Source organism: Humulus lupulus, chromosome 9 (assembly GCF_963169125.1).
Source record: "Humulus lupulus chromosome 9, drHumLupu1.1, whole genome shotgun sequence".
Taxonomy (NCBI): Eukaryota; Viridiplantae; Streptophyta; class Magnoliopsida; order Rosales; family Cannabaceae; genus Humulus; species Humulus lupulus.
The window spans coordinates 152,838,567-152,853,355 of record NC_084801.1 but is presented as its reverse complement, the minus strand read 5'-3'; the positions used below and the strand labels follow the sequence as shown (position 1 = coordinate 152,853,355).

The 14,789-nt window shown below is 38.9% G+C and overlaps 1 non-coding gene across 1 annotated transcript; it reads right to left on the bottom strand.

The window, feature by feature from the left end:
- Positions 1–6,489: 6,489 nt before the first annotated feature.
- Positions 6,490–6,595, bottom strand: LOC133802923 (small nucleolar RNA R71). Its single transcript, XR_009877666.1, has one exon. It is a non-coding gene; the product is annotated as a small nucleolar RNA R71 (small nucleolar RNA).
- Between the last annotated feature and the right edge of the window lie 8,194 nt (positions 6,596–14,789).

Genomic DNA, 14,789 nt, shown 5'->3' with positions numbered 1-14,789 from the left:
ATGTAAACTACTAAGTATTAAATTAGTTAAAACTTGGCAACTCACACCATAATAATGGCAATAGATTTTATAGGCCTTTAAGATAACCAACTTTATGAAGAAAAAAAATGTTTTAGTAAAGTTAGATGAATGTAATGGGTAATTATTTAGATCACATTAATTCTAGAAACATGCTCTTTTATAATTATAAATGTATTTTGTAATTAATTACATCCATAGGGTTATTAATAAACTAGTAATTAATTTGGAACAAATTGATTAGTTTAATAAAACACATTTAACCAAAAATAGTAAGTGGGAGAAGGTGAACATCTCAATGAGACCTAACATTATGAGATATGAATAGGACCTTGAGGCGGCTTTGTTTCCTTCCCCCTAAGGAAGGTTTCTAGACATATTAATACCAAGGTTGGCTTCTAACGAAGATAGGAAGGAGTGATGTATTTTAGGCTTGACACCCTAAGGCGACACTCTCTAAGTTAAGTCATAAATTCTTAAATAATGGGTTATACTTACAAAGATGCAATTAAGCTTTTTCGGTGGATAATTGCATCTTGACAAAACTAGCGGAACTTTATATTTACAAGAGAAAATAAAGAGTTATTTTAAGTTTTAAATTATAAAGATAAGATTGTCTTATAATCTATTTGAATTTAACTTGACCGACCCTAAGGCGACACTTTATTTGTTGGGTAGTTTTACTGTGGAAAAGTAAATGTTAATTTATGTGTTTTAATTGTTGCATTCATGCATCATGTTTACTTTCCAAAATATTGATATTTTTTCAAATGATAATATGATTGTATTTTATTTATTTCAGTAATGTCGAATGGTGGCAATCCAATAACTGATTTACTATCACTTGAAAAACTTAATGGAGATAATTTTATAAGATGGAAATTAAATCTAAATCTTATGTTAATCTGTGAGAACCACAAATTTTTCCTAACTCAGGAATTTCCTGAAGAGCCCGATGCCACTGCCCCAAAGAATGTTCGGGACAAGTATGATGTCTGGATTCAATCCAATAATAAGGTAAAGTGTCACATGCTTGTGAGCATGAATGATGTTCTGAGAACAAAGCATGAACCCATGGAAACTGCGTTTGAGATAATGGATTCTCTACAGGCCATGTTTGGGCAGCAATTTGATCAAAGTAGACATGAGGCTACAAGAACCTACATGACTACTAAGATGAAGAAAGGTGTTTCTGTAAGTGAACATGTCTTGCACATGATTAACGTGATGCATGAAGAAAAAATACATGGGGCCATCATTGATGAGCGTACACAAGTAAGCATCGTACTGGAATCCTCACTTTTGCCTTTTATGAGTTCACAACCAACTATATTATGAATAACTTGGATTTCAACATGACCCAGCTATTGAATGAACTGCAAACATTTGAGTCTTTTAAAAAAAATCCACTGCCAAAGAGACTGAGGCAAATACGGTAGAGGATAAACCCTTGAACTCTAAGAAGAAATCCAAGAAGAGAAAGAAGAAAAATGGTAAGGACAATGAAAAGGGCAAGAAGTCCAAGAAAAGCAAGAATGCACCAAAAGCTAAGGAGAACAAGAATGAAAACAACTCCAAGAAGAAAGAACCAAAAGGAAAATGTTTCCACTGTCGAGTTGAAGGTCACTGGAAGGGAAACTGTAAGAAGTATCTCTCTGAGCTGAAAAAGAAAGGTAAATATGATTTGCTTGTACTTGAAGCTTGTGTAGTGGAAGACGATATGTCATCCTGGGTTTTAGATTCACGAGCCACTAACCATGTTTGTTCTTCTATGCAGATACTTGAGTCATCAAGGGAGCTGGAAAATGGCGAGGTGACCATGCGAGTTGGAAGTGGAGTGCTTGTTTCAACAAGAGCAATGGGAACAGTCTGTTTAATTTTTTGGAACAATTATTTAGTTTTGAACAATGTTTATTTTATTCCTTGATTTTCTAGAAAATTAGCTTCTTTATCTATGTTGCATGAACAATTTTTTTATATTTCTTTTAGTAATAATGTGATTTTTATTTCGAAGAATGGTTTTAAAATATGTCAAGCAAAACATAATAATAGATTGTATATGCTCAAACAAAATGAACAATCTTTCAATAATTCAGAATTATTTAAAGTAGTAAAACTGCAAGGTAACAAAAGACAAAAAGTTTCAAACGAGGATAACACATATTTTTGGTATCTTAGACTTGGTCATATAGGTCTAGATAGAATAAATCGATTAACAAAAGATGGACCTTTGAGAGAACTAAGAGTTGACAATTTGCGAATCTTGTCTAGAAGGAAAAATGACCAAACATCCTTTCTTAGCGAAAGGCAATAGAGCCAAAGAACCTTTGGAGCTTGTAAACAACGATGTCTGTGGTCTAATCAATGTACAAGCAAGCGGTGGTTATGAGTACTTCGTCACTTTTTTTATGATTACACAAGATACGGTCATACTTACTTAATGCTTAGGAAATCTGAAACCTTTGGTAAGTTTCAAGAATTCAAAGTTGAGGCTGAGAAGCAATTAGGTAAGACTCTTAAGAAACTTCGATCTGATCGAGGTGGAGAATATTTGGATTTAGAATTCAAATATTTCTTGTTGGAGCATGGTATTCTATTCTAACTCATAGCACTAGGAACGCCACAGCAAAATGGTGTTTCTGAAAGAAGAAACAGGACCTTGTTGGACATGGTCAGGTCTATGTTAAGCTACTCTTCACTTCCTCTCTCATTCTAGGGATATGCACTTCAAACTGCGACTTACATTTTGAATGTAGTCCCATCTAATACCATTAGCAAAACGCCACTAGAATTTTTGAATGGAAACAAACCTATTTTGCACCATTTTCGCATTTAAGGTTGTCCTGCTCATGTTCTTAGACCTAAATCAGGAAAACTTAAATCAAGGTCAGAAGTGTGCATTTTTGTTGGCCATGCTCCAAAGACAAGAGGCGGTTATTTCTATAGTCCCAAGGATCAAAAGGTATTTGTTTCCACAAATGCAACCTTCCTTGAACATGACTATATGAATAACTATAAACCTCATAGCAAGGTAGTATTGGAGGAATTCATAGCAGATAAGATTCCATCACAATCATCTTCATCATTAAATGATAAATGACAAACCGAAGAAACCATGACTCCTGGAAAAGAAACCCCGGTGCAACGTCGTAGTGGGAGGATTGTGAGACAACTTGTTCACTACGAACATGAAGCACATGTCCTTGTTTCTGATATAGACAAGGACGATCCATTAACCTTTAAAGAGGAAATGGATGATCCTAAAAAGGAGAAATGGCTAGAAGCCATGAACCAAGAAATAGAATCGATGTATTCCAATTCTGTCTGGGAACTTGTGGATCAACTTGAAGATGTCAGGCCCATAGGGTGTGAGTCGATATACAAGAAGAAAAGAGGTGTAGAAGGGAAAGTAGAGACTATCAAAGTAAGGCCAGTAGCCAAAGGTTACACTCAGAGAAAAGGTGTTGATTATGAAGAAACATTTTCTCATGTGGCCATGCTTAAATCTATTCGCATCCTCTTATCCATAGTGGCTGCTAATGATTATGAGATATGGCAAATGGGCATCAAGACAACTTTTCTAAATGGCTATCTTGATTAAAGTATCTATATGGTACAACGAGAAGGGTTCATAAACAAAAGAGGAAGATCAAAAGGTGTGTAAGTTGTTGAAATCCATTTATGGAATAAAGCAAGCATCTAGATCTTGGATTATCATTTTGATGAAACAATTAAAACATATGGCTTCGAATAGAATGTCAAAGAAGCATGTGTATATATATACATCAAAGGAAAAGTGGTGGTTTTCTTAGTTATTTACGTTGATGACATTTTGCTCATTGGGAACAATGTAAAGACATTGTCGAATGTGAAGAAGTGGTTAGCCAAAAAGTATCAAATGAAAGATTTGGGCGAGGCGAGCTATGTTGTGGGAATCTAAATCCTAAGGGATAGGAAGAACAATCTCATGGCACTTTCTCAAGCTAATTATATAGATAAGTTGCTTGAAAGATCCTCCATGGAGAATTCCAAGAAAGGTCAGTTACTGACCAAACATGGAATTGCTCTCTCCAAGGAAAAATGTCCTAATACACCTCAGGAAGAAGAGGATATGAGAAAGTATCCCTATGCTTCAGTAGTTTAGAGCCTAATGTATGCTATGTTGTGTACTAGGCCCGACATATGCTATGAAGTTGGGATTATAAGTCGTTATCAATCAAATCCTGGTTTGGAACACTGGATTGCAGTAAAGAAATTTCTCAAGTATCTTAGGAGAACGAGAGATTATATGCTTGTATATTCAAGGGGTTAGTTGAACCCTTGTGGATACACTGATTCTGATTTTCAATCCTACAAAGACAGTCAAAAGTCGACAACTAGGTTAATGTTCACTCTTGGTGGAGGATCTGTTGTCTGAAGAAGCATTAAATAATCCAGCATAGCTGATTCAACCATGGAAGTCGAATACATAGTGGCTTGTGAAGAAGCTAAGGAGGTGGTTGATAAGTCTAGTTTAGGGTAGTTTTATAATGTGTTTTAGTCTTATTTTTTGTCAAATTGTGAGTATTGTACAGTATTATGCTTTTGTTTGTTTTGTTTTTAGGTTTTTGCTATGAATCACGGGATCAAATGAAAAGGAGCGGAGTTGGTGGATAAAAATTTGAAATTTTATGATATTTGTAATCATTTGGCATTAGTTTTTATCATCCAAGACAATTTGAGGTGGAGAAAAGAGCGGAACAATGAAAATTGAGCATATGAGGAATTAGGATCGCAACTTGGTCAAGCAAGTTGCGGCTCAGCAAAGACAGAGGTTGCCTAACCTGCTGAGAGTTTTAGGGCCGCGACTTGGTCAAGAGGATCGCGGCACCTGATGGTCCTGATGAATGCTGAAGTGCCTTAAAAAAGACACGAACTGCGACCTAAGAAAGGCCAAGTCGGGGCCCACCTTTGCCAACAAAGAGGAATTCATTTTTTATATATATAAATTCAGACTTAAGGTTTTAAAAAGGAATGAGGTCATATTTTTTATTAGGAATTTTGAGAGCAATTCAGATTCTGAGACAGTACTTTTTCTGCAATTTCATATTTTTATTTCTTCTTAAAGCTTTTGAATTGTATGAATATGAATAATTGTTTTATGAATTTAGTCATGTCTGATATGGACTAAAACCTCTTTCTAGGGGTTAATGTAGTCACTTTAATTTCGATTTAACTTTATTATGATGTTCTATTGATTTCTCTTCTCTATTCTAATCTATATGATGTTTGTCTAATGCTAGCAAATACTTGATCACTATTTGCTTGATTTATGATTTTGATTCAAAACTCGAAAGATGTGAATTGAATATGCTATCGTTATATAGACATAGGTTACATATTGGACGAGAGTACCTGTATGACTTTTGTAGCAATTAGGTTACCATTCTTAATGTCTGCTATGTGTTTAAGTTTATCACAGATTTATAGAAAACTTGCATATATGTTGAGATCTTATATCTTAAAAATAATAGGAAATGATTTTTGTTAACCCGCTATTAGAATAGGAAGAAGAGATTTAGAACTGATTAGTAAAATTAATAGAATGAAAAGTTGATGAAATTAATTCCCTATGCTTTTTTAATTGATTTTTATCCTTTGATTCATTGTTCTGTTTACAGTTATTTAAATTTTGTTCATAGTTTAGAATAATTCATCTTAATTTTAATCTCCAAATAGAAATTGAAAAGAAATTATTGGTAATTGGTTAATAGTCTCTGTGGGACGATATCCGTTCTTACGGAATTTATTATTTGACACGACCACGTATATTTGCGTGCATATTTTAGCGATCAAGTTTTTGGTGTCGTTGCCGGGGACTAATAACCAATATTAAAATTAATTGTTTTTCGTTCTACTTTGGTTTTATTCTAACGTTTTCTAATTTGAGTTGCTTTTAAATTTCTCAATTTCAGGTAATTTAGTTTATTCGACGTCAGGGTCCGAATATACTAATGTCTATTGATCCTGAGATTGAGAAGACCTGCAAAAGAAAAAGAAAACATAAAAGACTAGATAGAATGGTGCAGTACATTAATAATGTTCCCAACAACAATCTGAATCAAGGTAATGAGGGTAATGCTGTAGTTGAGGCAGACCCAACTCTAAGGGACTATGTATTCCCTACTATTACAGGGATACACTCTAGTATTCGCCCACCTACTGTCGAGGCAAATAATTTCGATATCAAGCCTTCAATCATTCAAATGGTTCAGAATTGCATTCAATTTGGGGGGCTACCTAATGAGGATCTGAACCTCCATACAAATGAATGGAGTAAGTAATGATGCAATCCATTTAAGGCTAATTCTATTTTCCTTGAGAGACGAGCTGAAAGTTGGTTGATTTCCCTGTAAGCCAACTCCATTTTGACATGGGAGAACCTTGCCCAAAAATTCCTCACTAAGTATTTTCCTCTTGCTAAAGCAGCCCAGATTAGAGGTGAAATAAATAATTTATGTCAATTTGAGGGGGAATCATTATATGATGCTTGGGAAAGGTTTAAAGAGTTGTTTCGGAAATGCCCACATCATGGTATCGTGAAATGGATGTTGGTGCACACTTTTTATAATGGGCTGAGGGGAAACACAAGGACTATGATAGATGCAGCACGAGTGGAGCATTTATGAGAAAAAGTGCTAACGAAGCATATGAGCTCTTGGAGGAGATGGCCATGAATAACTATCAATAGCCAACTGAGTGACAAAATAAGAAGGTAGTGGGAGTTCTAGAAGTTGATCCAATTGCTATGCTCACAGCTCAAATTTCTTCGTTGACCAAGCAAATGCAATAACAAAATAACATTTCATCTCAAGCAATGCAACTACAACCTGCTCCTATTATTTGTGAAACATGTGGAGCCCTCATCACTTTCAGCAATGTCCAGCAATGGGTTCTTATTCAGTAGATGATACTCCACTTGAAAAGGTGCTAGCCATTGGTAATTACCCGAGACAACCGAATAACAGCCCATACCCCAACACTTATACTTCAGCGTATAAGAACCACCCAAATTTTTCATGGATTAATAATCAAGGGCACCAACCACAGTATCATCCAAATCTACCTCAATATCCTCCAAATAGACCATCCTATGGGCTCAATCAAAGACCCTTTTATGACAATAAAAGGCCACAAATGCCACAACAACAACAACAACCACCGCCTCAAGTGACTAAACTAGAGGTACCCGCTGATTTATTAAGCCAATTTATGATAGAAACAAGATCCTCCATTCAGAGCTTAGAAACACAAGTTGGCCAACTTGCAAATCTAATGGTTGACCGTAATCAAGGGTCTTTACCTAGTTCCACTGTAACGACCCAAATTTACTAATAAGGCTTAAGGGCCTTTATTAGTATGCCAGGAGGGCATAACTGAATTATGAGTGATTTAAATGATTAAATGCATGCTTATATGACTAATTGGATAAATGTGATGCATGACTATGTGTACTAGTATGCATGTAGGCCATGATTAGGTTATAAGGGCATATTCGTAATTTTGGCCCGTTGAGGGCATAAATGTGAATATCTGTGATAAATTGTTGAGACCACATTATTATGTGGATATATCAGCAGCTTGAGACTCAAGGCGATCCTAGTGAGCGGTCTAGCGAAAAAGTCACGGTGGGAATTTATAGGTGAGTCTGGGGGTATTTCTGGGAATTTAGAAAATATATTGGAGATTGTTTGATATTGAGGAATATAATTGGTGATTAGTTAGGTGTCGGGATGTAAGCGGTAATTAATAGAGACACTCGAGGAATTAGTGGGAATTGGGAGTAATGACTAAAATGCCCTTAGAATGATTAAAGGTTTAGTTATTATTGGGATGGCAATATGGTCATTTGGTTTATAAGGGACAAGTGTTATACTACCTTATGACTTATTGGAATGTTTAGACACTGAGGGAAGCTGAAAGAAAAAGGGAAAAGACAAAAAGGGAAAGAAGGAAAAACAGAACACTTGGGGCTTACCCTCTTCTCTCTATCGGTTTATCATTTTCTTGCACCATTTCTTGTGAATTCTTGGAGTTATGGTTAAGAGTAGGATTAGGTCAAGTTTAGCACTTGAGGTTCTTGGTGAAACTAGGAGTTCTACTGAAATTCAGTCCAATTAAGGTAAGTTTCAAGGTTTTCTTTAGTTTCTGAGTTTTATTGGCATGGATTTCTGAAACTTGGTTTTCGTGGAAATTAAGGGAGATAAACTTGAGGAGCTGATGAGCTTAGGGCTGGAAGGATACTAAAGATAGCATAAGGTCAAATTCCCCACTTGAGGTAAGAAATTATGAGCTTAAACACTTGAATTATGGACTGTTCTGGTTCTCTTTTGTTGGGTTTTTGAGCTTCATGCTCAAACATGGCTTTTGCTTTGTTTTGGGGTGAATGTGGCTAAGTTATGTATGGTTGGATTGTGTGGGGTGAGATATAGATGATGGTAGGCTCATTTTGGAGTATAGTTGTGGTTTGGAAGAGTTTCGGTGGGTTTTGGTTCAAGGAAGTTCGAAGAAGACAAATTTGGGAAGAGGAGTGTTGTAACTAGCGCTGTAGCGCTAGTCTTTGGGTGCTACCGCACTAGGCCTGGGCTGTTTGTGAGTTTTGGCTATGTTTGTAGCACTATAGCGCCCACTTTAGGGCCTGGTAGCGCTACCATGTCTCCAAGAGGGGATTTTTGGATTATTTCTTAGGGTTTTTGCCCGGGGGCTTGGGGTTTGATTCCACCACCCCGTTTGGTGGAATTAGGGCTTCCCGAGGGCTCAGGATTTGTCCCGAGGTTAGGTTTTGGAATTGAAGTTTGGTAATGGTTCTAACTTATGACCATGACTAGGTGTACGCTAGGGCTCGGAAGGGATTGTGCTTGAGGGTTGTCATCATTAATCAAAGCTACCGGAATTCAAAGGTAAGAAAACTGCACCCAGTTACGTGATTATGTTGGGACTAAGAGCTCCATATATCTGTATGATGTCATAGATGGTATTATGCCATGGGATATGTGATAAACGGCCTAAGGGTGCCGGAATCAATATTTGCGCACAAGGCGCAGCTCAGCCACTGGTAGCTAAGGACAGCTTGATATTCACTGAGCTCGGTTTAAGCGGGCCGGAGTCAGTGGGATAAATAGGGGTGTGACTTAAGGGCGTCGACCCTGGTTATTATTTGTAAATTGGTTATTAATATTAACTGATAAGCTTGGTATGTTGAATGCCTAATTATATGGATGTTCTGGACTGTTAAGTATATGGCTATACTGTATGAATTATCTGATTATTTGATTGATGATTGTGCTTTGTTATTGTGTTTTCTTGTTGGGTCTTGGCTCACGGGTGCTACATGGTGCAGGTAAAGGCAGGGGTAAAGTGGACCAGCCCTGAGTGGGAGAGCTTCGAGGCTGATTGTACATAGTCAGCTGATCGGCCGCCACGGCCGAGGAGTGGTACAGGACGGGAAAGCCTAAATGTCTATTTTTCCCTTAGAGTGGCTAGTAACTGTACCTATAACCTGAAATTTTGTAAACTGTCTTTTAAATGTTATTTCTTTTGGGATCCCATGTACTAAAATGTTTAAATATATGAAATGCAACTTTTGTGACCAAAATATTTTAACCCTAGTTCAATTATAGTTTTAGTAACACGTTTCTAACTAAATGACTTGATTAGTAAGTCTTTCACTTTTATAAATACACAGTGTAACGGTCTTGGCTATCCAGGGCATTGCAACTTGGTATCAGAGCATCCCAGTTTTAAGGGTTCCTGAAGACTGGCTGGACATGAACATTCGCCTTTAAAGACAAGCTCGACTTAGGGTTTGGTAATTGTGCATACGTGTTTATATGCTTAAATGATTAGAATGGAATATGAATGTTGATATTTGCTTGATTAATTGGGAGTATGAGATACTGATAAGGTCTGGCCCTTGACTGATGTGTGGTGATATTGAGGCGTGCTTATTAGCATTGATGTGTATGTGAATGAATATTTGAACAAACTGTTATATCTTGATTGTTTGTGAATGTTTGAGTTCTAATGGTTGATCATGGAATGATTATTACCCTGTCATCATAGTCTGACCGCCAAGTCGTTGATTGGAGATTAACTTGGATAACTATGTGTCATAGGAAATCTAAGCGACTAGCCGACACCATGTCTGAGACTAGAGATAATGACCAGGGCCAGACCCCTCCGCCAGTCCCTGAGAACTGGTAGCAACTTATGGCAGACATGCAAGCACGGCTATAGAGCCAGGAAGAACATATCTGAATTCTGCGACAGCAGGCTCCGTCAGGGAGTGCTGCCTCTATTGTGCCACCTGCAGTGGTACCAGTTGAATAGCCAATAGAGGTTGGGAACAGATGGGAGCCGTTGTATGAGCGGTTCAGGAAGCAGCAGCCCCCAATCTTTGAGGGAGGACCTGATCCACTGAAGGCTGAGTAGTCGATGACTATGATTACTATTATCCTGGATTTCATAAGGGTAGAGGAACATGACAGAGTGGCCTGTGCCACATATATGCTGAGAGAGGATGCCCGTCTCTAGTGGGAAGTGGCATCACAGACTAGAGATGTTACCACTCTGAGTTGGGAAGGATTCAAGGACCTATTCAGTCACAAATACTATAACGTTGCCATCAAGGCAGCGAAGGTAAATGAATTTGTGGGGCTAGTTCAGGGCAGCATGACAGTTACAGAATATGCCCTGAAGTTTGACAGACTTGCGAAGTTCGCACCATATCTTGTGCCTACTGATGCAGCTAGGCAAGACAGATTTATCAGAGGGCTTAATGCTATGATAGCCCGAGATGTGAGGATTACAACAGTTCCTAGGGGAACAACTTATGCCCATGATGTTAAGAAGGCTCTTACCATTGAGGAAGCAGAGAATAAGATCTGGAGAAAGTGTGAAGCAAGGCGAGAGGGCCGCAGGGCGGTGCCTCCATATTCTTGTTCTGGTTGGGGCGGAGGCCCCAGTGCTCTGAAGAGAAAGACCCCTGATGCTTCGACCACTCCTGGTCCTGATAGGAGAGGTTGGGGTACTCAGGGTGGCCATCAGGGAGGCGATGATTCATGGAGGAGCTATCCTGAGTGCACGAGGTGCAGAAGACGCCATCCGGGCGAATGTCGGGATAAGGCCTGTTATGTGTGCGGGGTAGTGGGACACCTCAAGAAGGACTGCCCAACAATGAAGAAAGGAGATGTGAGGAAGGTGGACAGCTTGACTCCAGCTCGAGTGTTCACCCTGACGCAGGTGGAGGCTGAGGTTAGTCCCTCTGTAGTGACAGGTCAGCTTTCTAGTGTTGGCTCTCCTTTTACTGTATTGATTGACTCTGGTGCTACATATTCATTTGTTTCTAGTAAGGTAATTGATAGACTGTGTAGACCTAGTGAGTATTATTCTTCGAGATTTATGACTATTTTGCCTACAGGAGAACTGGTAGTTTCTAGGAGGTGGATTAGAGCACTTCCAGTGATGGTTGATGGTAGGGAATTGTCAGTAGACTTGATTGAGTTGGGTATGGGGGATTTTGATATGATTTTAGGCATGGATTGGCTAGTTAGATACGGAGCTACTATGTAACGACCCAAAATTACTAATAAGGCTTAAGGGCCTTGATTAGTGTGCCGGGATGGCACAATTGGAAGTTATGTGAATTAATGGTGAAAATGCATGATTATGTGATAAGCATGCTTATATGTGATGCATGACTATGTGTATTAGTATGCATGTAGGCCCTGGTTAGGTTATAAGGGCATATTTGTAATTTTGGCCCGTTGAGGGCATAAATGTAAATATATGTGATAAATTATTGGGACCACATTATTATGTGGATATATTTGTATTTTGTGGCTCAAGGCGATCCTAGTGAGCGGTTTAGCGGAAAATTCACAGCGGGGATTTATACCCGGCTCGGTGTGAGTCTGGGGGTATTTCTGAGAATTTAGAGTATATATTGGAGACTATTTGATATTGAGAAATATAATTGGTGATTAGTTAGGTATCGGGAAGTAAGCGGTAAATATTATAGACACTCGAGGAATTAGTGGGAATTGGGAGTAATGACCAAAATTTCCTTGGAGTGATTTAAAGGTTTAATTATTATTGGGAGGGCAATGTGGTCATTTGGTTTACTAAGGGATAGGTTATACTCTTCTTTAAGGCCTTAGTGGAACTTGTAGAAAGACTCAGAAACTAAAGGAAAAGAAAAGTAGAAAGAGAAGAGAAGGAAAGAAATAAGGAAAAAAAACAAGGGACTCTCTCTCTCTCTCTCTCTCTCTGTCGGTTTGGCCATTTTTCACCATTCTTTGTGAGTTTTGGAGCTGGAATTCCAGAGTAAGTTTAGGCTGGAGCTTAGGGCTAAAGACCTTGGTGAAACTAAAAGAGTTAGCAGGGATTAGCCACTCAATTGAGGTAAGTTTCAAGATTTCTCATGAGTTTTCTGAGTTTTTATTGAGGTGATTTCTAAGCTTGAGTTTTGAATGGAATTCATGGAAATAAGCTTGAGGAGTTGAAGGGCTTGAAGCTGGAAGGATGCTAGAGATAACCAAGGGTCGAAATTCTCCATGGAAGGTAACAAATTCTGGCTTTAAAGTTCTAAGTTTCTGAGTTTCTGGTTGAATTCTTGAGTTCTTGGGTTCAATGTTTGTTTTCCTAGTTTGATGATGCATGTGATGAAGTCTTGTGCTATTGGGTTGTGTGGGGTGAGATATATGTGATGGTAGACTCAATTTGGTGTGTAGTTGAGGTTTGGAAGGGTTCCAAGGGGTTTTGGTTCGAGGAAAATCGAAGGAAGGAAAACAGGGTGTTCTTGGTCTGTGACTAGCGCTAGGCTTTGAGCGCTACAGCGCTAGGTTTGGGTTTCCTGGTGCTTAAGGCTCTGCTTGTAGCTCTATAGCGCCCTCTTTGAAGTGTTGTAGTGCTACCCTGTCTCTAGAAGTGGGTTTTTGGGTTATTTCTTAGGGTTTTTGTCCGGGGGCTCGGTGTTTGATTCCACCACCCCGCTTGGTGGAATTAGGGCTTCCCGAGGGCTCGAGATTGGTCCCGAGGTTAGGTTTTGGTATTGAAGTTTAGTGATGGTTTTAATTTGTGGCTGTGACTGGGTGTATGCCAGGGCTCGGACGAGATTGTGCTTGAGAGTTGACTTCATTGAACAAGCTAGCGGAATCAAAGGTAAGAAACTGCACCCAGTTATGTGTTAATGATGGGACTAAGAGCTCCCTATATCTATATAATGTCATAGATGGTATTATGCCATGGAACATATGATAAACGGCCTAAGGGTGCCGTAAATAATATTTGAGCACAGGGCACGGCTCGGCCACTGGTAGCCGAGGACAGCTTAATATTCACTTAGCTCGGTTTAAGCGGGCCAGAGTTAGTGGGATAAACAGAGGGTGCGACCTAAGGGCGTTAACCCTGGTTAGCATATGTGATTTGATTATTGATATGGAATGATGTAGTTAGTATGTTGAATACTTGATTAATGTGAATATCTGGAATGTTGAGTATATGAGTATACTATATGGGTTATCTGGTTGTTTATTTGATGATTATGCTCTGTAATTGTGTTTTCTTGTTGGGCCTTGGCTCACGGGTGCTACGTGGTGTAGGTAAAGGCATGAGAAAAGTGGACCAGTCCTGAGTTGGAGACCTTTGGGGCTGAATGTACATAGTCAGTTAATCGGCAAGACACGACCGAGGAGTGATACAGGACGGGGAGAACCTAAATGTCTATTTTGCCCTTAGAGTGGCTAATAGCTGTACTTTTGTTCTAAATTTTGTAAACTGTCTTTTAACTTTACTACTTTTGGGATCCCATGTAAAAATATTTGATTATAAGAAATGAAACTTTTGAGACCGAAATCTTTTAACCCTAGTACAACTTTAGTTATTATAACACGTTTCCAACTAAATGACTTGATTAGCAAGTCTCACACATTTGTAAACACATAGTGTAACGGTCTTGGTTATCCAGGGTGTTACATACTATTGACTGCAGAAAGAAGATAATGACCTTTGAGCCAGAGGGCAAGGATCCCTTTGTCTTTGTGGGAGTGGTGCATGGACCCCTCGTACCCATGATATCAGCGCTAAGAGCCAGAGATCTGTTACAGGGAGGATGTATAGGTTTTTTGGCTAGTGTGGTAGACACCACTTAGGTTTTTCCAACAAGACCGGAGGAGACCGGATTGGTTTGCGAGTTCTTGGACGTGTTTCCTGAGGACTTACCCGGATTTCCACCGCGTAGGGAGATTCAATTTGTTATTGAGTTGGCGCCAAGGACAGAGCCAGTGTCGAGGGCACCATATAGAATGGCACCGGCAGAAATGAAGGAATTGAAGATACAGTTACAGGAGCTCCTGGATTTGGGGTTCATCAGGCCTAGTTACTCGCCATGGGGTGCTCCAGTTTTGTTTGTGAAGAAGAAGGACGGGACTCTAAGAATGTGTATAGATTGAATAAGTTGACTATTAAGAATAAGTATCCACTACCAAGGATTGACGACTTGTTTGATCAGCTGAAGGGTAAGACGGTGTTCTCAATGATTGATCTTTGATCTGGTTATCACCAGCTGAGGATCAAGGACGAGGACATACCAAAGACGGCCTTTCGAATGAGGTATGGGCATTATGATTTTCTGGTCATGTCGTTTGGTTTGACCAATGCCCCAGCAGCCTTCATGGACCTAATGAACAGGGTGTTCAAGGACTTTTTGGATTAGTTCATTATTGTCTTCATCG